The sequence below is a fragment of the Ciconia boyciana genome, chromosome 2, assembly GCF_034638445.1.
Source record: "Ciconia boyciana chromosome 2, ASM3463844v1, whole genome shotgun sequence".
In the NCBI taxonomy this organism is placed as follows: Eukaryota; Metazoa; Chordata; class Aves; order Ciconiiformes; family Ciconiidae; genus Ciconia; species Ciconia boyciana.
This window is the reverse complement of record NC_132935.1, coordinates 139,470,774-139,495,241: the sequence shown is the minus strand read 5'-3', so window position 1 is coordinate 139,495,241 and position 24,468 is coordinate 139,470,774.

Below are 24,468 nucleotides of genomic sequence, written 5' to 3'. Positions count from 1 at the left end.
AAACATTGAATGTTTAGCCATAGTTTTCTGTGGGATCAGAATTTTACTCAGTATTTCAAATTCAGTCAATAAACACCTACTTCTGAATTTTCTCTCATCTGAAAGCTGTCAACTTTATTTTTTCCAGAAACAATTTTTGCTTATATCATTTTTTGAGATAAGCTAGTGTGACCACGATTTCTTCCCAATCAATATCAGTGTGTTCAAATTAATACGTAATTTCTTTTTCCTTTACTCATTAAGTCTGATATTAAAATAGGATTGAGGGAATATTTTAATTTCATGTCAGCTATACCCAGTTTGTCTGCAACAACAGCCATGACAATAACATAAATCTTGGTCTTCACAATGTGAATTTTTTAAATCTCGAGTTACTAATTGAAGACCAAAATCTCTTGAAGAAGAGATTTGAGGATTAATTTTTAAATCAGTTTTTAATCTGCTTGTTCAGTTTTCATTACTGTGCAGTGGAAATTTATAATGAAAAATACAGTACTTAACCTTTAATAATTTTCCTGTTTTCAATATACTTAATCCCAAAGAGCCAAAAGGCACTATGTATCTGAAATATATTCTAGGGAAAAGGATATACAGTTCATATCACATTACATACATTTTATTTTACAGTACATCTATTAAACAAACTTTACAAATATTCATTATAACTTCACTTGCTTAATGTAACATATACTCATTGGTTTGTAAGTATGAGATCTAAATTGCCAGCATGACGCTGGGCAGAAAATACTTCCCTAGGAAGTACTGTGTCACTTGTGTCTGTCACATACCACAAAGTACAAGTAAAAAAAAAGTCTTACTTACAGCTAATAAAAGTTAAAATTTTTAAGACACCATCTGCATAGTTTCATTGATATGAACTGAATTACGCCCAGCTGAATCAGCCAAGGACTTTTTCTATCACATGTAGATGAGCAGGGGTGAAGGGAAATTAATCTTTAGTTGTTTTTTGACTTGACTCATGGAAGGAAACAGGAGGTTTCTTGTCTTTAAAAGTATCAAGTTTTTATACTAAGGATGGATTGACACAAAGGATAAGATTTTATGAAATGTTCTTGCTTTTGTGATTGTGAAGAATTAGATTAACTGTGGTTACAACTGCTGGCTGCACAGGAGAATATTTTATGTAAAATCCACTGAAATTATTGTGGAGCCCATAATATTAATTTGCTTGCCTTTTTCTTTATTTTATGCTGCATTATTATCTGAATTGGGCTTTAAAGTTAGGATTTAACTTCAGGGTGGGTGTGATTTTTGTTCACATTACACAGACGAGAGAGCAAGGAAGTATTCATTTAAGTGCAGTTTAAATGGTTTTGGCTAAATGAAGAGATTTCTTGCTCTTTTTTGGGGAGGGATTTTTGTTGTCTTGTTTTAGAAGAAGAAAGTTAAAGAAAGAACTACACCATTTCCCTCTGTTCTTCCTTGTAAAAATAAACTTTCATTGAGTCAAAGATGCCTTTGAACTAGGATATTCCAACCAAGTAAGGTGAACAAAATCAATAGTCTCACAAATAAAATAATTTAAATAGTATTGGTACTAATTTACAAAACTTTTATGCAAACAACAACTCTATGCAGAACTTTTCCTTGTCTGTATAGTTTTTATTTTGTTTTCCTTTGCCAGATTAAGGGAACCATCTTGAAGGGTCATTTTAGGTAGGACACAACACCTGCTGCCGCTAGCCAGTGCCTAAAAGAGAAAGCGAAGAATTGGAATTGGATTGGAAACACATAGCAAAAACTGTGTGAACTCAAAACATTTACATGAGACTTTCTCTGCAATGCTCAGCTTATTTGCATGGGCAGATAACTACATTTATTACTGTGCTGAGACTGATATCACCAGTACCTTCTACTGTTTTTAACTCAGTCCAGCAGTGGGACTCAGAAAACCTTAGTGAAGCCTGGAGGGAGGCACAGAGTCAAATGCATGCAAACCTGGCAGTAAGAGATGCGCAAGGTCTCTGGAGCAGATCTAGCCACAATGCTGGCCGAGGACCCATTTCCAATCTCCTTCCTGGAGAAAGGCTGAAGCTTATGGCTTGCTTTACTATCTCTCAGATACTTAGCTGCTCCTGCTCTGCTGCAAAACCAGTTTTGATGCCCCATGTTGCCCTAAGAAGCAAAAGAGGTACCACTCTATGTACCTGCATGTGTTTATTCTCTTGAGACTTAGTGTAGTGATCAAGGATAGTGATCAAGGATCAAAACATCAAGTCAGGCCCATGGCCACCAGTAAGCCTGGCTAGACGTCTATAGCATAGCAATGTTGGCAGTTTTGCTGTTGTTTTTTTTTTTTTCCTGTTTTGTTTTGTAGCAAATACAAGTAGGAATTCCTAGGGGTTGAGTGAATGGCTGAAAAGTATTTTGAAAATGTTCAATTCTAAAAGCCAGCAAGCTCTCTGCAAACTTGACCTTAAACTTGTATGGATCAGCTGAGTCTGGAAGGGACTTTTCTCCATACATAGTATTTAAAGAGGTTCATTGATTTTCCAAGTTGTTTCCCTCCCTCCCTCAATAGTTCTCATGCAACTGTTTCTGATCAGGAAGTTGGCCCTTTCAAGGGATATTGCCCTGTTCACAGATCTCTTTCAGAAAAGAAAGAACTTTCTTTTCTTAACCTTAGATTGTCCTTGCTTTTATGATGTACGGTGTTAAATTGAAAGTAGCTAAGATGTATGAGCAAGGGTGACTTTCTTTTTGGAGGGGAAGCATTTTTCAGAAACTGCCAAAAGCTAAAATTCACTGAAGTTAAAATTCACAAAAAGTTTTTTCCATACAGTTCTTTCCTTACACATTTTCTTTATCTCTGAACTGAAGAGAATAGCAATATTACTCTAATTCCAAAGTTTTGCAGTTCATTGATACCACAAAATATCATTCAAATTACATACAAGATATGTGCAATTATCTTGCTTGGTAAAACAGACTCTAGATCTATTTTCCACTGAGTCTATGTGCATAATTGCATTTAACCATTTCATTGCTAAAACCCACTTCAAAGACTGCATTTCAAAGGAACATAATAACTTTTTTTAAACAAAAATGTTCCAGAAATTTGAGCACTGCAATGGCACTACTCACTGTTTGATTCAAGGCTCTGAAGAAAGAGCTCTCACTCCTCAGTAGAGGCTTAATCAAACGTGGACATGAAGAGATACCTCACTCCACCCTGCACAAGACATCCTTTCTTGTAGAAAACAGTTTAATATTTAGAGACTGAGCAAGAAGGAGAATCTCAGAACAATCCTTTACTTCACTGGTTAGGTAATCAGTTAGAGATGAGGCTCCTCGATTTCAGTCTTCGTCACAGTGAATATTCATTTAACCCTGCAAAATGACAAGAGGCAGTTTGATAGCTCAAGAGTAGGGTTACAGTGTCATGACTGTGTTTTAGGGAATCTGAGATAGCACTTCTAGGCCATGGGAACAAACAATTTTTTTCTAGATTTGTTCAGGGTTCTCTTCACCAGTTCCACAGCCTAGATAGATAAGTCTCTTGTCCAACGATCTTAGTTACAAATGTATAAAATTTGATCCTAAAACCAAGTAGGTTGTTAACTCTAGCCACTCCTCTTGGAATGCAGTGGCAGAGCCCCTAATGGTTAGGAGCCATTTTATAACTTCCAGCCCTAATTTATTTGTACTGGTTTATGCACTTTTGCTCATGCACCAATGTTAACTTCTAAGTAAATAGGTAATTTTCATCCCTAAAGTTTTTCACCCTTTCCTCCTCAATGCAATCATGTTCTTTTCTTACCTTTATTTTTTCTACTGTGGATACTCTCCACCCCAGAGTCTTGTTGCCTCAGTTTGCAACACAGGTGCTTTGTTCCATTGATTACTTTGGCAGACTATTTCTGTGCTGGTTGCAGCTTGAATAAACTATTTTTTGAAGAAAGGTGATTGGACCTGTGTTTTTGCCAGGGTTGTCTTGTATGATGACTTTAACACATCGCTGTTTCTTTGGGAAATGGGTGTTACTTGCTATTTATGCATCTTCCCTGATGCATCCCATGCATGCATGCGTCATTCCTATACGCTTTTGCTTCCTTCTTCAGACTAGTTAGGAAAAAGTCTGCTTTTGCATTGCATAGCACTGTTTCCTGCCTTCTGCTTCTTACTGAGCAGTTGCCCTGAATGTTATAATCTCTCGGCCTGCATTATTGTGTTACTGAACCTTGTGTCCCATCCAAAAATTACTCCAAAAAGACCAAGCTGCCAGACACTGTTATTCCTGTCTGTTCCTAATTTCATCAGGTAAACAAAACAGAAAAGCAAACAGTCACACAAAGGTCTTCCCAAAGCTCTACCTGGATAAGATTAAGGTGAAAAAAGATAACATTTCTAGGCAAAAGACAAATAGCTCTAAGTGGGAAGAATGGCAGAAGCAATGTGCCGCAGGCACAGTGGTATAGAAGCAAACATATTCTTAAGATAACTTCCACAGTGCCCCACAGAGATGTATTGCCCTTAAATTGTAGAAACCTTCTCCCTACTAAATGGAGAAGTCACTATCCAAGCAGAAAGTGTTCTTCTCCATAGGAACTATGGGGTAGAATTTCTCTTGTGCTGTTTTCTTTACAGAAACATTCATTTGGCCTGTTCTAGGCATATTTTCTAAAATTAGATTAATCCTACCCAAGATGCCCTTAACTATCTTGACTAGATCGCTGTCCTTTAAAGGGAGTCAAGAATGACTACATGTCTGGATTTTGTGAAATCCTATTTTCTGCATCTGGTTTCCCAAGACCTGCCTGTTTTCTTTTGACTTAGCTGGCTTGTATTTTTGTCAAGCAAGACATGTTCTTACCCTAAAAGGAAAAGGAAAAAGTTAAAAAATGAGCCTATTAAAATACAGTTTCCTCTTTGTCTTTCTCTAGGTCCTATTTGTCTGTCTCCAAGTGTTTGTGTGTGTGTGTGAGATCTCAGGAAAACTGGTTTAAAGAAAAAGCTTGTTTTCAGTTGAACCTAATGAACATCCTGTCCTTTAAAGCAATCTATTCTTTGTCTCATTTTATTCTTTCAGGGAAAGGTAGAAGGACACACACACACAAAAAGGAATTTTTTTTGTGAAGTTACCCTCTTGCTGACATAAGGATGGGAGCCATTTTATGAGGCTTTAAAAACTGAAATATTTGGGTCCTTGTTTCTTCTCAAAACCATGCAAATTTGTCGTTGTCAACATGTAAATGGATTGGGAGTAGAACGAGATTCAGCACCTTTGTTCTAACTGTATTGTACCCAAGGAGCTGTTTTTCTGTGTTCAGAGCTGACTACGTGCATTTCACAGCAGTCAGCAAAGGTGTTTATATGTGGAGCACCTACACTGTTTCACATTCAGGTTCTTTGCAGACCTCTTATTCACAGTTTGGAGGCTGCTAATATTTCTTTGTATGATGGGAAAAGGTAGATAATGTATTAAAATAACAGTTGGATATTATCAGTTGGAACTCATTCTCTATAATGTTTCTGCTAATCTGACATTTTTAATTAAAAATTTTAAAAAAACACTTTTAAAAATTGGCATACTAAAATTCTTGTTGATGTTGATTTCTTAAATAATATTTCACAATAGAAGAGTAGATAGATGGATGGTATTTTGGCATTTAGACCCCCCAAAACCCTAGGAAGTTGTTCTACTCTTGGGCAATCTAAAATTGAACAGAAAATCTGTGGAAGAACTATTTCTTCCATCCTGTGACCACTGAGGCACCCTTCCCATTTAGGCCCTCCTAAAAGAAAGAAGCAAAGCAAAGGACTCAGCAAGATTCTTCTCAGAATAATATTCCAAATTATTTTGTGTGAGTCTTGAGGTTTTTCAAGCTTGTGTAACAGGTGGTAGTCTTGCTCCAAAGCTGAATATCCGCTTGAGGCACACAGCCAAGAGTCTTAAAACACTAATTACACACTACTAGCTGCAGGTAATCATACGGGTTTCCCCAGCTCCCCGAAAATGATAACCACAGTGTGGTGGTGTGTGTGTGTCTATTTCTGTCTGCAGACATATGGGAAATGGGTTAAGAGCACACAGTACATCTTTCCATATGTATTTGTTTTCCTGTTCAGTGAAGATTTCATGTAAGCCTACAGATAAAATATTATGTTTTTTTTTAAAAAATCACTCTACAAAATAGATGAACATCAATTTTCATATTTTTGTCTACCATGTAACAGAACTTTTGTGATAAGAATTTACCAATTTTTTCTTGTTATTACCTTTTCCATTCAGAAAGAAAACAACAGATAGAACCCTTTGAATGGGTTACTTCTTCACATACATTATATGTGAAGGGTCAATGACTGGACCTGGCATTTGTACAATGAGAAACCCATACTGGTTTTGGATACATGCCTATAAACTACTGGACTGAGATGACAGTGTGTCTTTGAGTGTGCTACCTCCAACCATCTTCTTTTTCAGAGACAGAGATGGGAAAAGAAATGAGGGGAGACAGGAAGCAGGCTAGAGGAAAGAGCAGGAGACTCATCAGTGGTAAGAGTGTCCTGGTTTTGGCTGGGATAAAGTTAATTTTCTTCCTAGTAGCTGATATAGTACTGTGTTTTGGATTTAGTATGAGAATAATATTGATAACACACTGATGTTTTAGTTGTTGTTAAGTAATGTTTACACTAGTCAAGGACTTTTCAGCTTCCCATGCTCTGTCAGGTGCACAAGAAGCTGGGAGGGGGCACAACCAAACTGGCCAAAGGGCTATTCCATTCCATATGCCATCATGCTCAGTATATAAACTGGGGGGAGTCAGCCGGGGGGCAGCGATTGCTGCCCAGGGACGGGCTGGGCATCGGTCAGTGGGTGGTGAGTGGTTGCATCACTTGTTTTTCTTCTTGTGTTTTGTTCTTCTCTCTCTCTCTCGTTGTTTTCCTTTTCATTACAATTTATTTTTATTGTTATTATTATTACATTTTATTTCAGTTATTAAACTGTTCTTACCTCAACCCACGAGTTTTCTTACTTTTGCTCTTCCGATTCTCTCCCCCATCCCACCAGGAGGGGGGAGGGTGAGCAAGTGGCTGTGTGGGGATTAGTTGCTGACTGGGGCTAAACCACAACAGTCCTTTTTGGTGCTCAATGTGGGGCCCGAAGGGTTTGAGATAATAGCAGATCAACCAGAGCATATTAAGGAATTTATATCTGTTAACAGTTGCAGGTCATGATACTGATTCATCTGTTCTCGATGTTAGTTTATCTGATCTACACCATGCTCATTTTTTTTGCTGTACATGTTAAAGATTGGTGTTGGTTTTTGCAGTTTGCTGTGCTCTGCAGTGATTAGTGATGTTTTGCCTGGGAGAATTGTTAATTAAAACACTGTCCTTGAGCTTAATCTGGTATTTGGGCCTTGTACTGAAGCCATTACTGTACTTCGGGTACCATCTTGTGCAGACAATTAGCAATTATACTTCCTCTGAGAGGTTTTTCATGGAGGAAATACAGAATGGCACCTTCACTACCTTCTTCTATGATGTTTCCTCCTTCATTACAATAACTTTTCAGTATCTTGGACATCCTTGGGTAGTTAAGATACTTCTATTGGTATTGCTTGGGAATATTGTTTCGGTTTTGTCTAATGTTAATAAGCAATTTAAGAATATCATCCAGAGATCTGCCCCAAGTTATGAGTGGCAGGGTGTGTGGGATAGCACGGGCAAATGCCTAGGACAGTGGGCACCTCAGTGTTTTGGAACTTCACCCCTGAACAAGCGCAGAATCCTGAAAAATTAGTAGAATATTTGGAAAAAGTATGCTGCCACGCTGGCAATTCTAGGGAGACACAAATTGCAACGTGCTGGGGCCTGGCCCATGCCTACCGAGCCCTGTTCAACACTACTCAGTACCCTCAAGGGGAAGAGAAGGTCTCTGGATCTGATGACAAAATGACAGGCACTGTGGCTACTCCAACCCTGGCGACAAGCTCTGGGACTGCTCTAATCCACGTGACAGGCACTGTGGCTACTCCAACCCCAGCAACAGATACTGCAGTTACTTCAGCCCCCGTGACAGGCACTGCGGCTGAACCAGGGAACCAACCCATGCCGGTATAAGTCGCCCCTATACACAAGAAGAAATCTTGGAAGCAAAAGTCAGCTCGTTTAGAAAGGGATGATTAAAAAGCAGGGCCACCACGAGGAGAGAAGGAGGAAGAGGAAGAACTCATAAACAAGATGGAAAGCACCTGATCCCTATCCCTGAGTGAGCTGCAAGATATGCAAAAAGATTTCAGCTGTTGTTCAGGCAAGCACATTGTCACCTGGCTGCTCCAATGCTGGGATAACGGGGCGAGTAGCCTGGAATTAGAGGATAAGGAAGCCAAACAGCTGGGATCTGTTTCTAGGGAAGGGGCCATTGACAAAGTGATTGGAAAAGGGGCACAAGCCCTCAGTCTCTGGAGGCGACTACTGTCAGGTATGAAAGAAAGATAGCCCTTCAAGGCAGATGTTATATATCACCCAGGCAAATGGGCCACCATGGAGAGAAGTATCCAGTATCTGAGGGAATTAGCTGTGCTGGAGGTGATTTATGGTGACCTGGACAACAAGCAGTTATCCAAAGATCCAGATGAAGTCAGGGACACATGACCCACGTGGTGCAAGTTGGTACAGAGTGCACCAGCGTCGTATGCCAAGTCATTGGCAGTACTGACCTGGAAAGATGAAGAGGGACCAATGGTGAATGAAGTAGTTAGCTGACTGTGGGAATATGAAGAAAGTATCTCTTCTTCTGTTGTCTCGGCCATGGAGAAACTGTCCCAGGACGTCCAGCAACTCGAAGAGGATAGGTGTTACTCTCCACCTGTACAGACCAGTATCCCAGCCATTAGGAGTCATTCTAATAGCTTCTTGCTCTCTCTAGCTGCTCAAGAGAGAGGATATAGAGGGTACACACCACGGGCTACACTGTGGTTTCACCTGCGTGACCATGGAGAGAATATGAGGAAGTGGGATGGAAAATCTACCCTGACCCTAGAGGCATGGGTATGTGAGTTGCAAGGAAAAACAATCACACAAGGAGGTTCTTCCAGGAAAATTGCTGCTCCAGTTTCCCGTGAACAGTTCCCCAGAGTAGAAGGGCTGATCTTACTCCTGATTTTAATGAAGGAACTCCTGACTTGTATTTACAAGACGTGGGTAATGAATACTATGACCAGGACGAGGGGGGCCCTGCCTCCAGCCAGGTGGAGGAAGGGGACAACTGGGTTTATTGGACTGTGTAGAAACGATGGCCTGGCACATCAGACCCACAGGAGTATAAGGCTCTAGTAGACACCGGTGCACAGTGTACCTTAATGCCATCAAGCTATAAAGGGGCAGAACCCATCTGTATTTCTGGAGTGACAGGGGGATTCCAACAGCTAACTGTATTGGAGGCTGAAGTGAGCCTAACTGGCAATGGGTGGCAAAAGCACCCCATTGTGACTGGCCCAGAGGCTCCGTGCATCCTTGGCATAGACTACCTCAGGAGAGGGTATTTCAAGGACCCAAAAGGGCTTTTGGTATAGCTGCCCTGGAGACGGAGGAAATTAAACAGCTATCCACCTTGCCTGGTCTTTTGGAGGACCCTTCTGTTGTGGGGTTGCTGAGGGTCGAAGAACAACAGGTGCTGACTGCTACCACAACAGTGCACCGGCGGCAATGTCATACCAGCCGATACTCCCTGATTCCTATCCATAAGCTGATTCGTCATCTGGGGAGCCAAGGAGTGATCAGCAAGACTTGCTCACCTTTTAATAGTCTTATATGGCCAGTGTGAAAGTCTAATGGGGAGTGGAGACTGACAGTAGACTATGATGGACTGAACAAAGTCACACCATCACTGAGTGCTGCCGTGCTGGACATGCTAGAACTTCAGTATGAACTGGAGTCAAAAGCAGCCAAATGGTATGCTACAATTGATATTGCTAATGTGTTCTTCTCAGTCCCTTTGGCAGTAGAGTGCAGGCCACAGTCCGCTTTCACTTGGAGGGGCGTTCAGTACACTTGGAATTTACTGCTCCAGGGGCGGAAACACAGCCCTACCATTTGCCATGGACTGATCCAGACTGCACTGGAACAGGGCGAAGCCCCAGAACATCTGCAATATATTGATGACATCATTGTGCGGGGCAATACAGCAGAAGTTTTTGAGAAAGGGAAGAAAATAGTCCAAACCCTTCTGGAAGCCGGTTTTGCCATAAAACAAAGTAGGGTCAAGGGACCTGCACAGGAGATCCAGTTTTTAGGAATAAAATGGCAAGATGGACCTCGTCAGATCCCAATGGATGTGATTAACAAAATAACAGCTATGTCTCCATCAACTAGTAAAAAGGAAATACAAGCTTTCTTGAGCGTTGTGGGTTTTTGGAGAACACATAGTCCAAATCACAGTCTGATTGGAAGCCCTCTCTATCAAGTGACCCAGAAGAAGAATGATTTCAAATGGGGCCCTGAGCAATGACAAGCCCTTGAACAAATTAAACAGGAGATAGTTCATGCAGTAGCCCTTGGGCCAGTACAGGCAGGACAAGATATAAAAAATGTGCTCCACACCACAGCCAGGGAGAATGGCCCTACCTGGAGCCTCTGGCAGAAAGCACCAGGGGAGACTTGAGGTTGACCCTTAGGGTTTTGGAGTTGGGGATACAGAGGATCCAAGGCCCGCTATGCTCCAACTGAAAAAGAGATATTGGCAGCATATGAAGGGGCACGAGATGCTTTGGAAGTGGTTGGTACTGAAGCACAGCTCCTCCTGGCACCCCGACTGCTGGGGACCCCGGTGCTGGGCTGGATGTTCAAAGGGAGGGTCCCCTCTACGCATCATGCAACTGATGCTACGTGGAGTAAGGGGGTCACACTGGTCACACAACGGGCTCAGATGATAGGAAACCCCAGTTGCCCAGGAATCTTGTAAGTGATCATGGACTGGCCAGAAGGCAAAGATTTCGGAATACCTCCAGAGGAGGAGGTGACACATGCTAAGGAAGCCCCACTGTACAATAAACTGCCAGAAAATGAGAAGCAATATGCCCTGCTCACTGATGGGTCCTGTCGTATTGTGGGAAAGCATCGGAGGTGCAAGGTTGCTGTATGGAGTCCTATATGACAACTTATGGAAACTGCTGAAGGAGACGGTGAATCAAGCCAATTTGCAGAAGTAAAGGCCATCCAGCTGGCTTTAGATGCTGCTGACCAAGAAAACTGGCTAGTACTTTAGCTCTATACTGACTCATGTATGGTGGCAAATGCCCTGTGGGGGAGGTAACAGCAATGGAAGCAGAACAACTGGCAAACCCAGGCAAACCCATCTGGGCTGCCGCATTATGGCAAGATATTGTTGCCTGGGTAGAGAACCTGGTTGTAAAAGTACGTCACGTAGATGCTCACGTACCCAAGAGTCGGGCCACTGGAGAACATCAAAACAACCAGCAGGTGGATCAGGCTGCTAAGATTGAAGTGGCTTAGGTGGGTCTGGACTGGCAACATAAGGGTGAATTATTTATAGCTTGGTGGGCCCATGACACCTCAGGCCATCAAGGAAGAGATGTAACATATAGATGAGCTGATGATGAAGGGGTGGATTTGACCATGGACACTATTGCACAGGCTATCCATGAATGTGAAACATGCTGTAATCAAGCCAAGCGGTTAAAGCTTCTCTGGCATGGAGGGTGATAGCTGAAATATAAATATGGGAGGCCTGGCAGACTGATTATATCACACTCCCACAAACCCGCCAAGGCAAGCGCCATGTGCTTACAATGGTGGAAGCAACCACCGGATGGCTGGAAACATATCCTGTGCCCCATGCCACCACTCAGAACACTATCCGGGGCCTTGAAAAGCAAGTCCTATGGCAACATGGCAGCCCAGAAAGAACTGAGTCAGACAGCGGGACTCATTTCTGAAACAGCCTCATAGACACCTGGGCCAAAGAGCATGGCACTGAGTGGGTATGTCACATCCCCTATCATGCACCAGCCTCTGGGAAAATCGAACAGTACAATGGACTGTTAAAGACTACAGTGAGAGCAATGGGTGCTGGGATGTTCAAACATTGGGATACACATTTAGCAAAGGCCACCTGGTTAGAAAACACTAGGGGATCTGCCAATCGAGCTGGCCCTGCCCATTCAAAACTTTTATGTACTGTAGAAGGGGATAAAGTCCCTGTAGTACACATAAAAAATATGCTGTGGAAGACAGTCTGGGTTACTCCTGCTTTAGGCATTTGTGGGATTGCTTTTGCTCAAGGACCTGGGTGCGCTTGGTGGGTGATGCAGGAGGATGGGGAAATCCGATGTGTACCTCAAGGGGATTTGATTTTGGGTGAATATAGCCAATGAACTGAATGGTATGATGTTAATTACTATTTAATACTGTACGTCATCACTTTTGTGGTTGCTATATGCCATATAATTGGTATCACAGAAAGAATCACCCAGATTAATGAAGAATGAACTTTGATGAAACTGAGCAAAGTGCAGCAGTGATAGAACCAGAACTGGCTTCAGCATGCAACAATGCAACACCACACACCATCTCTCCTGCCCTGAAGGACTGTTACAACAGATGGAGCCCAAAGCCATGGACTAAATGAACTCAATGGACATTTTAGAGGGATGGCCCATGGACTAAGGCAATTGTATCTGTGTGTATATATAAAAAGACAGGGAAAGTAGTGGTGATTAACTGGAATGTATTGGAAAGGGTAGGACCTGGGCATGACATAGATGGTATAGAATAAGGGGTGGATACCATCCTGGTTTTCAGCTGGGATAGAGTTAATTTTCTTTCTAGTAGCTGGCATAGTGCTGTGGTTTGGATTTAGTATGAGAATAATGTTGATGATAACACACTGATGTTTCAGTTGTTGTTAAGTAATGCTTACACTAGTCAAGGACTTTTCAGCTTCCCATGCTCTGTCAGGTGCACAAGAAGCTGGGAGGGGGCACAACCAAACTGGCCAAAGGGCTATTCCATACCATATGATGTCACGCACAGTATATAAACCGGGGGGAGTTGGCCAGGGCGGGCAGTGATCGCTGCTCGGGGACTGGCTGGGTGTCAGTTGGTGGGTGGTGAGAAGTTGCATCTCTTGTTTTTTTTCCTTGGGTTTTGTTCCTCTCTCTCGTTGTCTCCCTTTTCATCACAATTTATTATTGTTGTTGTTATTGTTAGTATTATTATATTTCAATTATTAAACTGTTCTTATCTCAACCCATGAGTTTTCTTACTTGTGCTCTTCAGATTCTCTCCCCCACCCCACCAGGGTGGGGAGGGTGAGCAAGTGGCTGTGTGGTGCTTGGTTGCCAACTGGGGCTAAACCACAACAAAGAGAAAATGGCTATTATAAAAAATTACCACTTCTGAGTCAACAGAATGGGTTAATGATCATACTTGTCAGAATCACAGTTAACAGGGATTTTTTTTTTTTACCTGTATTTTCAGTAAGGCATTTTGGCATGGGAATGCCCTACAAGACCCTCAACAGTAAGTTTGCCCAAAAGTCTTCTAATTAACTGTACCAAATTGTCTACTACACTGTCAAGTTAATGCCTTCTATCTGGCTCTTTACTGGCCATCATGTATCATTGTTCAGCGAATGACAGCAGTCAGGTTATTAAAGGTGTAGATATTAAATTAACAACAGTGGTAAACATTGTAGCTGTACTTCACATCTCAGCAGAGCCAATGAAGTGGATGACACTGAATCCATGCTGATATGCTGCAATGACAGATGGGCGTCATTTAACACAATACATCAGTGGGCAACCCACGTACCACAGCTGTCCTCCACTAAATGAATTAGATCAGGGTAATTAATCTAAGGCAGAAAGTATTACTAAAGTGGGTCCTAAGCGGAATTGGAAACGAATAAAATATCCTCTTAAAAAAGGGATGGAAGAAAAGAAAAAGAAAAAAAAGGGCTCAGTGCAGCATGAGTGTGGAAATGACTGCCAAGTATTTTAATTCCACGCACAAAAGACAATGCCCATCTCCTTATGTGAAGGAGTATATAACGAATACCCTTTTGTTCTCCAGTATTTTATCATAATCTCTTTTGTCATCACACGCAAAAAGGGAGGCAACAACAACAACAGCAAGGGATCATGACCAAGATGATACATTTGACACAATACTCTAATGTAAGAAAATCCTATCACCTTTATTACTTACATCTATTGGTGATGGAATTATTCTAAGTTACATATCCTCTGCTGATATTGATTGAGCTGTTAAATTTATATGGCATTTTATCTGAGGGATTTCTTATTTCTGCTTTTGGCCAGGGGGCTATAAAAAAACCCTATACAATTCCCTTTTCTTCACACAAAATTTGTAGTGTTTCTACATCATCGGTGTTCTCTCCCACCTCCCCCACCTGCACTGGGTCAAAAAAAGTCTACAGAGAAGGACTAAAACAAATTTGTCTTGCTGCCATACTGGTTGGTTACAAAAATATTTCAACACTTTTTATTATATATTGATATCAATGTTCTATATGAATACATTGCAACTTTGTTTTTTGATTAAAAACAAATCAATGTTGTGATGTGTGTTTGAGATCATGAGCAGTTTAAATATCAAAGGCTTAAAGCTAGGGAATATCAATTCATCCCTAAATGTAGTCAATTTAAAGAGCAGATGTGGAAGGGGAAGAGCAATAAAGAACTGTAGCCCCAAAAATTTCACTGTTAGTCTTGCAGGTTCTGTATTAATTCTGTTCCGCTTCATTTAGTGTATGACATCTGCAATGGAAAATTTCCCTAAAGAATGTCTCTGACAATGGCAAGCATTGATCAAGCGTCATGTACTCGCTTGATTCTGTCAGCTCACTTGCTGCTTCCTCTTTATTCTTTTCCCTTTGCCTAAGAGAGCCATCATCCTTTGAAACACTTCCTTCTCTGTAGGTAGAAACTGAGGTTTGCTACTAGTTTTAACCTGTAGGGGAAAAGGGAGATGGGGAAGGAGAATTATTTTGGGAATAGGTATTATAGCAGTGATTATGTTAGACTGGTGTAATGAAAACATATGCTGCTACTAGGCTGGGGTGAACCTACAGGCAATTCCTGAAATGCATTGATTTTTATGATAGCAAGGTTTAAAAACAAGCCACAGTATGTGTGGGAACTCTTCAGTGTATTTTAAAGTGCATCTGAATGACTAAATACATATTTACTGTTGCTTGGGTATACTCTCCATGGTGAAACAAACCTTGTTCTCTGTGAGCATTGCAAGCTCTTTCTGTTAGCCTCTCCACACTGGTAAACCAGAGCAGTCATGAAAAGATTATATGGCATATGCTTGGAAATTCCAGCATAGCATACTTTGTATACAAGTTGGTTTTGTATGTGTAAATACTTTAAGAGTGACAGAATGACAGGCCCTCTGTTATTTTTAGTTAATACCCATACTTTTTCTACTTTTGTGTTACTTTATATTCTGTGGCATCATAAAAAATGTCTATCCAACCCACCAGCACTCTCTCTTACTAATCCTTTCCTGCTTTCATTATTGCATCCTCCTCCTTGTGTTCCTTGAAACACACTTTACTGCCATGCACAAAACCTAACTGCTCAGATCAGCTTTTTCCTGTAGCCTTGAGCATGTAACAGATTTCCTCCACTTTTAGTTTCAAGATGCAGCGTAACTTGTGTATGTCTAGTTTTATGCTGGTGGAATTTTCCTTTGCACAGATAATCATGGCATGCCTTCCCTGACCAAAGGGACACTCCTATTTTCTTGTCTTCAGGTTTTCTTTCTTTTCTGATTCCTACCAGAAAATCAACCAATTAGCATTGGCTGAATCAAGCAGCATGTGGGGTTTTATGATACTTTATAACTTATTCCTATGCAATATATCAATGTTTTGAACACACCCACACATGGTTTCTACATTAGTATGATATAATTTTTATCCTTGTAGACCTTCCATCACTGATGTCTTGTTTTTAATTACTTCACTTTTATATAAAAATCCTAAATGTTACAGCTCTTTGAGATCAGGGGTCATACACACCTATGGTTTTAGATACCGTCATTGCCATGATTATGAACATACCCACAAATAAAGCATGGACTGCAATAAAACCTAAATGTATAGAATATGTTGTCTGTGAATTTTGGGGAAAATAAAATGCCTTCAGTTTTTCTCTATTACACTTGTTCTGACCTGCAGAAACTTTTATGCCTATGAAAGGAATATCCTTTCCCTGAAATTATGCCAGCAATTGGGTGAGAAAGTTGTATATGTTTCTTTGTTGCATGAGACACTGAGAACTGAATGGAGACAATAAATTCACTTTGTGTAGATGATAGAAAAACTTTGGATAGCCGTAACTTCAGTTTCTTCTGATTTGATCCCAAGTTGAATTGCTAGCTTTGAGGTGAAATGCTACAGATGTCACATTACTACTATCTTCTCTGACTCAGCCTCCAGAAAATGATCCACTTTTTGCAAACCTTTGAAAATTAGCATCCGTAACAAAGTATAATCAGCTACACTGCAGAAAAATCATGCGTAAACTAAGTTAGAAATAAACGATGATTTATCAAGGTGTCAGATGTCATGTGGTGATGGATGAACCACAAAGATGTAATGGTTCAGCTTGCATACTCATTGAAATGCTGCATCTTCATAAGCAATATATTCCTACAGCTTCTTTTGAAAATGAGCTGAAAATATTAGAAGAAACAACTGCCACTTTGCATCCTCCACAGTCTCATAGTGCCCAAACTTTCTGATGCAACTTGTCTCTTACAAGTTGTCTGAAATGTGTAGTGATGGAAGTTTTATCTCCTATGCTGACTGCACTGAAATTTGGAAGATGGTAGAAGTTTTATTAACTTTATTAGATGTTCATGCAGTATCCAGCAAAAAAGACTCATCATCACTGTAGCCTTTAGTTACTTTTACAACTTAATAATTAATAATGAATATAATACTGATTTTTTATGAATATGAAAGTGAATGTTTCTCCTAATGTCCTAATATGGCTTCTTTTACAACATAAAATTGCAGTGCTCAGACCACAAGTGCCAAAGGAGACATGGACATGCCATCTCAGGACAGAGGGAGATTGTATAGAGATGAAATAATATAATATTGCATTTTTTTCCTTGTCTTTTCAAAGAAATAGTGACACTGTTTTCAGCACTGGTAAAAGCTGCTATACAGATACTCTATGGATTGAATACCTCTGTTTAACTACAAAACCACTTCATCTAAGACAAAAACAACTTTTTTCATAAGATTCATCAGTCCCACAAGGGATTATCATGAAAGATAGAGAGTACAAATCATTCTTCGTTACCATTTAATTCTATATATAGTTTGCTGAATCAAGCCAGAAAAGGTTACAATGTTATGTGAGCAATGATCCACGGGAAATGGAAGAACTAATCAGAATATGACCACATAAGATTTCACAATCAGCAGATGAGAACATCTCAAAACTGCTGACTTCAAAGGAGGAAAAATGATTTCAAATGGCATTGCTAAACTTCTACTGCAATCTACCTAGCTTTCGAGATTGCACTTCAACTTTTCTTCCTTCTCTTCTTCACTGTCATCATTACTCTTACTTTTTTACAGTATTTTCCATATGGAACTAGAGATAGTTTCTGAGCCTGTGGTTCCACGAGAAAAATATTTCTTAACCTGATTTATAACAAAGGTCCTCCTACTATATAGTCTCCAACGTACATTTGGGGAGAGAGATTTGTTGGCCAGCATTTTCAAAAAAGGTATGAAGCACAAAGGTATTTTGTTCATTAAATGTAACTGTAAACATTTAAGTTCAATTAACTTTGGGTAATGTTGAGAATTAGTTTTGTAAGAGTAGGATACCATGATACAATGGAAACTCATTTTTTAGGATCCATTTTCAATGTGTGTTATTTGATATACTACTTCAGGTTGCCAAAATAGTTCCCTATACATGCATAACTTCTTGAAATGCCTGCTGTATAGAAACAGAAAGTTAAACTGAACCAAACCATTGACACTATTTCAGAAGCTTCACTGCACTTACTAATTTTCCAGGGCTTTCTCTTATTGAATCTATACAGTATTTCTAGACTAGTAGTACCATAATAGCACCCCATGTCAGGCTCATGTTAAATCTTTAGCAAGAACAAAACAATATTTTCACTGACTTCCAGGCAACTGCAAAGATTGCAAAAGGCTTGTTTGGCCCTAAATCTCTTATCAGAAGATGTCAGGTTAAGTGGTCATAACCCTCTTCTTTTCCTGACCCAGTTTGATGAAGCTAATTAATGCCAGCATTAGCTCCCAGCAGTCTTTGCAATCTTAACAACTGTAAGTACGGTAATGCTGCTGCAAGGCAAGTGCAGAGAGGCATGACTTTTTGTGTCCTTTTCCCTTCTTTACGCACAAGCGTAGAGCTAGTCTCAATAAATCTGTGTGATATATTTTATCATTCTTGACACAAGAACTGGGAGAGTGGGAGTTTCCCTGGAAGAGAATATTTAGTTCCTATTGGAGATGCATGTGTTTTCATTCTGGGAGGTTTGGTCCACACATTTTAGTCCCCATGGTGGAAAATCTATTTTATTACAGGGGGTGTGAATAAAGCTTACCTAATTTTCTGCTGCAGTGCATCCTTCTTGTTTCTATGTCTGTTGAAACTAAAAGGCTGCCTGCTGGGCTAGTTCAGCTCTGGCGTCCTGAAGCTTGAGGAGAGAAGTGTGCTGGAAAACAAGACATAAGGATAAAAAAAGGTCAAGGAAGATGAATAAACTAATCAGAACCAAGTACTTTAGTCAGCAAAGGAAGCAACCCTTTATTTATTTTACTCAGGAAGGAGATCAGTAACTCGCTGTTTTTGTCTGTCAACAATTATCAGGTCTTATTATTTTATAACCTATAATACTGTAGATCTCAGATAAATCTTCAATACCAAGTAAAGAAATAAAACATTTTGTCTGTGAAAACGAAATAAAGGGACATTCACTGGGCTCCAACTCTTGTATTTTTAAGACAAAACCAAATATTAATCTGAAGCCAATCTACATGTTACGGCAGGGCTTTCCATTGGCTTTTATGGGCTTTGAATCAGGCCCCTGATGAATGACTTCTTTCTTAAGGAACGATTTTCTCAGTCCTTTTCCTCTACTCTTCCCCATCTTCTGACCCTATTTTCTTTAAAATAATCTTCTTATTATATTTCATCGGCGTGCTTTCTGGTCCACTGAAATCCAACACTGGAATTAGAATACAGAGTTGACAGATATGTTTCATTGATTGCAGTGGAACTGATCCATGGATTTGTTTTGCTAATCACAACATTTTTATTGAACTGGTTCTGTATGTTTCATTAGAAACAATTCAGCAAGGAAATTCTACTAGGGTGAAACTAGAGTACGGATCTGTTGAAGTTCTTCACATCAAAAATGAGGAAATTTGTAGCAAAGAATTAAAACATCATAGCTTAGTCAACAAGTGAAATATACTGCTGAAATGATCCTCAGCATTATTCAGAAATGTAAGAGCATGATCCTCAGCTGTTATAAACTGACCCCAAGAAACTGGCCATAATTTCTATTCTCAGGTCACTTACATTGCTGGAACCAGACTAGGCCCAAATTTCCTATAGTTAATCTTGTTGTTATTCATACTAGCCTAACAAAATTTTGGCAATATGGTGTTATTTTGCACTCAGCTTTGAATGGCACCATAAGTGACAAGATGAGTTAAAAAGCAGTTGAGTTCCTTGAGGTGCAAAGCTGTTGCAGACTTTTTCAGAATTGCTCTTGATTTATATTATTGGAAAAGAAGAAAAATATTCTCAGAGATCATTTCCATAAATGCAGATCTCCTGACAATACACAAAAGTTTAATGAAAGACTGTGAGATGGAGTTAATTTTAAATTTAGAAAATATGTATATAAAAATAAAGAAACAGAATCCACATCCACTGAGAGGTCTCACACTTCAATACATTACACTTTAGATATCCCTGTTTCAGACAGTAGCTTACACAGCTTTCAAATACATCAGTGAGTATTTAGGTCTTGCTGCTGTAGAATGGTTTGAAATGACAAGAACTTTATTCACTAAATATTTCACAGAATGGAGGAGAAAGAGAGGAGAACATCTTCTGCCAGGAGACAGGAGGATAAATAAAGAATGGTTGAAACACAAAACAAAAGAATGCACACTAAGGCTAGCATGTTAATTGTATCATCTGATGCAGCCCAAATGTCATTAAAGTTACTGTAGGCTCCAATCAGAATTTCAGAGTGTGAATATTATACAAAAAATGTGAAAGTTCCTTGTTTGACTTAAATAGCCTACATTTTATCACTAAAAAAAAAAAAAGAAAAGCAAGAAAATCCCCCCAAATCACCCCCTTCAGAACTCCAACCCCCCTCACTCACAGCAGTTGTTTAGGAATGAAGTGGGATATACTGCCTCAGCTAAGTGAACAGATCATGTTATACACTACAAGCTATTTGGCTTACCTTGACCGTCAAATGTCCTTCCTGCAACCCTATGCAACCCTTTTTCATTTTCCTACAGGAATTTCCACTTTCAGTTTAAATGGATGAAATTTTGCCCCCATTTCTATCAGTGAGAGTTTTGCAGTCAGTAGTAAGTGAAAAAACAGGATTTCAGTTGGTGTCTATGCCCCCCAATTCATGTCCTCTGATCCACATGAGCAATTCCCTTATGAGACAATTAAATGAGGCCAATGAGAGTGAATTCTGTTCTCTTCATTGGTTCTCAGGCTGAAATCATCAGAGTGTAAGACCACCTGGCAGTAATACAGACACAGCCAGCTATTGCTCCTGGCCACAGGTATTTTCATACACGGTGAAATGAAGACTCTTACTGCTTGTCTGGAGGGCTTGACAGTGTCTTTTCAAGCTGCAGACTACAAGGCAGTCTGGGTCTCTAGGTGCAGAAAGAAGTGCCTGGAGTGGATGTTAAGACTGGCTACACCAGTTCCCCCCAGAGCTTAGCTCTGCTGCAGCCATCTCTCACTGGGGGTTTGTAAGCTGGCTGCTGAACTGGTGCTGTGTATCCACCCATGAACTATCCCCAGAGCTCTCTATCCTCTCAACTGTGCGGGGTAAGTGTCTTGTAGTCACTCAGCCATTTGAAGACTTTGAGTGTCATACAGGGAAAGTTGCCCGCCCCTTTGTATTAAATGACAATACTAGCATCTCCTTCAAATGCCTTGTACTTGTTCTTCAGGGGAGAATTGTGTGCAGTAAAGCATTCAGCTGTGCTAGGCATTTGGCATTGTTTTCCAATGTACACGCTGTTATTTTTTTATGTTAGAGTTGGGAAGGTTGAAGAAGTGCATGTTGACCTGGTCATTTCCTTGCAGACAACAGAAGAGAAGTGGTTTTTTTCAGGCAACAATTACACAAGGAAAGGGCAATGGCTTTTCTGACCCATTCTGGCAGGGCACTTCATTCACATTGATAATGGGAAGAAAGCCATGCAGTTTTTGTGTGTTGGTAGGACTTGAATCATTGGTGAAGATGTGGTGTGATGTGATAAGAGAGTGGATGAAATTGATCCAAAAGAAAAATCATCAAAACACACTTTCAAACAGAGCTTTTAACAGTTATTCAAACAGTGTTATTCCTGTATTCCCTTTTATAATTAACATCCAGTTTTTATCAGACTTGTTTCTCAAGTCTAAATAAATGCCTCTATTGTGTGGCTTCTGGCTTATATCTTGCAGAAGATACAGGTTCTAGTTCATCATTAAAACCAAATCCTACTTTTACAAGCCATATAAAGAATAAGGCTGCCCATGGCTATAATTGAGTTACTGGTTTTTATCTCACTACAGTCTGTTGGATGTCTCTCTAGCTATAAAACAAGCAATTTTACAAAGACCCTGTGGTGAATAGAGCAAGACTTTTGGCTTTCTAGTTATTTAGATCCCTGTTTTCTCTGCTTTTTTTCCAGAGGTATCAGATGCAAATTAGGTTTCTAGTTTCTCTTATCTCTTTGTTCCTTCCAAAGCTGAGATTGATAGCTTTAAGGAGATCAAAGTCAACTTTCAAATGTATCCCAAATTGATAATCTCCAGACTATCATACACCTTGTAGTCAGAACAAAAACCTAAAATCCATAATGACATGAGCATGGTAAATATGGTTCTTCTGTTAGACTAAGTAAAAGTAGATTATACATGTTTTTTAGACTTCAAAGGCCTGTCCTTTCGGTTGGGTTTCTTTAAGGTCTCAAAGGCACTGTGCACTCCCTTTTGTGTAAGAATAATAAAAGACACTGCAGCAAGAACTTGAGAGGATCTTTTCCTGCTAACATTGCAGTTTCAAAGATAAATGGACAAAACATTTTAAGAAAAGAAAAGCAGGGGCGTTTCTAGTTTATTTAAAGTAAACATAGAAGTATAATATACATCAAAACTAGTTTGTACTTCATACCTGACTGTATAAATTGTGCTTTGTTTTAGATCTGCTGGCTGCACAGGTTACCAAAAAAGAGACAAAAATGAGGGGCCCTTATATTCTCTTCCTATGCCAAGAAAAACGAAGGAGAAAAATGTGCATTTCCAATAGAGTGCAAAATCTGCAGGTCTAATCCAAAGCCAGTTCCCATTGACACTAATGAACAATGACAATATTTCCTAATGTCGATATTTTGGACTGAACTGCCTGGTGAAAATGAGACTAAGTTGGGGCCCACAGAAAGTTGCATGACTAGGGACATGTCAAAACCATTGGTGCAGATCACGCGTACCCACACGCCATCACTTCAGAGTGGCTCCCCGGCAGTGGCAGGGAAGCTGGAAGGAAGCCACGTTGCTTACTGGCTGGCAGCCAGTGGCTCTTCTCTGTGCCCCAGTGAGCAGACTGTAATAACTAATCCCAGGTTTAGGGAGAGGCTTTAGTATGCACTCTATGGGAAGAAGTGTCAGGAAGAGCTACGTCCTCCCTTCCAGGAGTGCCTCTGATTTTTCTTTCACTCAACACTTCTTTTGGAGAGCTCAAAGGCAGATGTTTGGAGAAGAACCAAACATTTTGATCCTTCCAGCGGTCCTTCTGCTCTCTTCCAAAACACAAGGATGTTTGTGTGTATGTGCATGTGAGAGGAGGAAAATAATCCTATTGTTCAGCATGGATAAATACTTCTGCAATTTGTACATAAAAGTATTTGCATGGGATAGTGCATGGTAATCTGTTTATGGGCTAAGAAACATGTTCTTTCCAACAACCTGCCTTCCTGGTATAGTACTAGGTGACAATATGATCCTGTATATGCTTACAAAATATATGTTTTGTTATTCTCTGTGCAGTGCTGGAAGCACCTGCATGTTTCCCTTATGGGAAGTCTATAGTGAGGCAACAGATCTTTTCAGACAGCACTTCTGGGAAATATCAGAAACTCTACACAGCACTAACGCTAGAAGAAATAGAGGAGCTTGGGTGTTTTTACACTTCAAAAACTCTTAGAGAAATATATTGTGAAAAACACTAGATTGCCAAAAGAATTCCCTTCACTGACTAGTAAAAAAGCAGCAGCAAGCGTGTGCCAGCCTCACATTGCTAGTTGTTTGTCCCAACTCCCGCATCTAAGGATAAGAAAGTGGATTGATCTCTCTGGTGTAGTCACTCAGCTGAGACTGCCAGTAAAGGTGTAAATTGTTGCCAGTTGTTATTATCTGAAATGTGTTATAATCTAGGTCTAAATGGAAAAATACCTGGAAATCACTGACTTGTCCATATACACTGAAACTTATTCATGATCATAACCACATCTGAATAAACGCAGTATCTGTGCCAGGCTGAAGTGAAGAATGTCATCCAAAGAAATTAGTAAATCTGATTACCTCTGGAATACAACCAGGCACTAAAGAAAAGTTGAAAGATGAAGAGCCAATATTTTTGTTTTCAGTCCACAAGTGCATTTAATTAAAAGAAGAGGGAAAGGAAGGAGTAAAACTTCCAGGAAAATACAGCATAAAGAGTTGTTTTCTCACTCACCACTGCCTTGACAAGAATAAAAGTCTGCTCCACGTGGAGTCCTTTAGTTTAAGCCCATCCTGTCATACTCCAGAGTCTGCAGAACCAGAGAGGACGAATAAGGTGGGAAGAGGTGGGGAACTGAGCTCTCATTTTCTTACCCCAGGTCTGCTGACATCTGTCAGCAGTTATATAGGTGGGAGGAAGGGAATATACCTTGGACTTTGCCAAAATGGCTCTAAATCATCATCGGTGGGTTTGCTCTGCTGGTTCCATCTGTCTGTGCCTCAGTGCACATGCAAGGTATTTTTAAGCCACCTGCTGCTGATACAGAGGTTTCTTTTTTGCCAGAGTGGCATTCAGACTTACAAGATCGAAGTATTCAGCGGAATTCAGTGGAAAGCTTAATATTATCCCTAAACCTTAACTTGCCTATCTAGATTCCCATTAGACTAACCCCTGATGGGCTGGAACATT